The sequence below is a fragment of the Castor canadensis genome, chromosome 15 (assembly GCF_047511655.1).
Source record: "Castor canadensis chromosome 15, mCasCan1.hap1v2, whole genome shotgun sequence".
Taxonomy (NCBI): Eukaryota; Metazoa; Chordata; class Mammalia; order Rodentia; family Castoridae; genus Castor; species Castor canadensis.
Genome location: NC_133400.1, coordinates 45,885,382 through 45,888,643, shown reverse-complemented (window position 1 = coordinate 45,888,643; position 3,262 = coordinate 45,885,382). Strand labels below are relative to the sequence as shown.

At 34.4% G+C, this 3,262-nt stretch overlaps 1 pseudogene; it reads left to right on the top strand.

Moving 5' to 3' along the window:
* Window positions 1-1,213: 1,213 nt before the first annotated feature.
* LOC109696420 (olfactory receptor 2AK2-like) lies at window positions 1,214-2,135 on the top strand (annotated as a pseudogene).
* The last annotated feature ends 1,127 nt before the right edge of the window (window positions 2,136-3,262 follow it).

Here is a 3,262-nt window from a genome sequence, read left to right as displayed (position 1 = left end):
GAAAAGATTTTAGAGTATTACAAAATGAAAAATATATAACAAAATTCTGCTAGTTTTTTAAATAATTCTAACTCAGTAAAAATATGTAGTGTTTTTGTAAATTTTTCTCAGTTTTCAATTTTTTACAAACATTAAAACTTTTCAGTATATTTTTAAAAATTTGATTATCTTTTGTGTTTAAGGAACGATTACTGTACTTTGCCTATAGTCAAGGTAAAAAAAATCCTGACAGATTAAATATTGTTTCAGGCAACTTCACCATATATTTCTAGAACATGGGACTATAGGTTAACAGAAATTATTTATTATGGAAGAATATGGATGCCAGGCTCTGTTTCAGCCCCCCAAAAATTTTTCAATTCCACAGCTTTGATTTAACCATTCTTTGCATACTACTTCAGTCAAAGCATGATATATATTTACTTAAGCATGCTGTCTTATCCTATATTTATTTTTCTCCAACTTAATGAACTTGTACTCACATTTAGAGGAAACAGTTAATGCTAGTTAATGCTTATTAATTTGCAAGCATTATATATTATACTTATGCACATGTTACTATACCTGTAATTCTTATTTATATCCAAAATAGTAGAAATTTGAAAAGTGAATTAAAGAAACATTAACATTGCACTGTGCTTGATTTACTATCATGCTAAATTGTACACACAAGAAATAGTGAGGGAAAGTTCTTATAATAAGAGAAGCTTCCAGTCTATCATCTGAAAGACATCTGCAAAGTAGAATGCAGTTTTTACAAACAAATCATATACATGCATTATTTTTCTCTCATTTTATATGTAAATTGTACACCCATTAAATATTTTCATTTTAACATTCATAATTTCCACAGACCTTGAAGAGAGGTGTTTGATTACTCAAAATGTATAGTAATGCCAAAGAGAGGAAAACCTTTCTCTCCCTGATTTGATCAGTACACACTGAATGGATGTGCTGAGACATCACACAGTCCTATGTAATAGGTAAGAGTTTTACATATTGAACAAAATGAAATAATTAAAAATAACTTGTAAAACTATTTTTCAATCTATAATAGTTTAAATTACTAAATAGGAGACTGCTATAGACACATAAAGTTATTCCAGAAAATCTGTCAAATTTAATAATTGTCATTCTGTTTTTTCTCTAAGGGCACCAACGTGAGTACATGTGTGTTATAGATTTTGCCTGCTTTGATGATTCTACATAAGCCATGAAAACAGGAAATCACAGTTTTAAGATAGACTTTACACTTGTCGGTCTTTTCCAATATGGCCAAAATGAACACTTTTCTCTTTGTTGTCATTGCCACCTTATTTTCAGTGGCTCTAGTGGGGAATATCACAATGATCCATCTCATCTGACTGGACATCAGACTCCACACCCCCATGTACTATCTACTCAGTCAACTTTCTGTCATTGACATGATGTACATCTCCACCACTGTACCCAAGATGGCAACCAACTTTCTGTCAAATACCAAGACTATTACATTTTTGGGCTGTGAGATTCAAGCCTTTGTGTTCCTCAGTCTTGGTGCATCTGAAACCCTTCTTCTGGGTTTCATGTCTTTTGATAGGTATGTAGCCATCTGTCATCCTTTACGTTATCCTGTCCTCATGAGTGGCAAGATTTGTTGCTATATGGTCACATGTGCATGGAGCAGCAGTTCCATCAATGCTTTAGTACATACACTGTATGCATTTTAGCTTCCATTCTGTAGGTCTCAGGTCATTAACCACTTTTTCTGTGAAGTTCCATCCCTCCTGTCATTGGTGTGTCAAGACACATCCCAGTATGAGTATACAGTTCTCTTGAGTGGACTTGTTATTCTGCTGTTTCCATTCATGGCCATTCTAGCTTCCTATGCTCGTGTGCTCATTGTTGTACTCCAGATGCATTCAGGCAAAGGGCAGATTAAAGCTCTTTCCACTTGTTGCTCCCACCTGATTGTGGCAAGCCTGTTTTATGTAACCATTCTGTCTACCTACACCCAGCCACATTTCTTGCATTCCCCTCCCTGAGATAAGGTGGTTGCAGTATTTTACTCCATTATCACTCCTGTTCTGAACCCATTTATTTACAGCCTGAGAAATAAGGAAGTCATGGGGGCGATGAGGAGACATTTGGCTTAATGGATATTGGTATGGAAATACAGTTTTGGGAATCCCTCCATGAATGAGAAGTCACTTAAAAGCTGTTCAAGATAACTACACAGAAAGATGTAAACATCAATATTTTTCTTAGAAGCCTGAGAAACAGCACATGTTTTTCAAGCTTGTTTAACTTCTAAAGTAATATTAGATAACTTTGTTAGCTGAATATTCACCTCATGTTAATATTTTGCATTATGACTTATATACCCCAAAATGTAATCCACAAGAAAGAAATTCTATTGAAACATTTAGCATGAAGTTAATCTATAACTAAACTTAATAAAGAGAAAATCATATTATCCATTCATCCATTCATTCACTCAACAAAAATTTTAATGGTGTGAGTCTGGCAGGGATCCAACCACCATTCATGAGAGAGTGAACCAAAACAAAAAGTGACAAATCTCTCCTGAAAACACCATAATTCCAACTTCACCATTAATTTCCCTTGCCATGAAATGTTACACATGGGTAGGTTCTAGGGTCTAGGACATAAATGTATATGGACAGCTAATGCTTTCGTTAAGTTATGTGAGGCTAAATCCTCACAAAAGAAAGCCTTATGGGTTACCACCAGGTGACTCTCAATGGCAGGAGCTGCTCTCCTCCAATGAAGAATGATCAATTTTCTACCTAGCCAACTGTTACTTTTGTGGATGGGTTTCCTTTATCTTAATGGACTGCTATCATGCTTTCATATTACCATGTCTCCTTATATACTTCAGTTAAGTTAAAATATAAATACTTCAATAAGGAACTCAAAGTGTGTTAAACATAATTAACCAATTTGTTATAATGATTTTGGTTGATTATAGGATTCTATTGTGTCATGTGTCAAGGTCTGTCTCTTAGGTATTCACCATGATAAACAAAAAAGTTCACAAAACATCTAAGTTCCTAAGTAGCACACAAACACAAGTACATATACAGGGACATAAAAAAAAATACTGACTCGTTTGAGCCACTTACATTTTCATGAAATAGGTCTAGTCCAAAGCCCATGGGGGTAATGACTTTTTTCAAGGACATTCCAGTAATATGAAGACAAGTGGATTCTTACTAGCTGCCTGTAGAACCTCCAAAATTAATGACTCTCCTAATCTTTA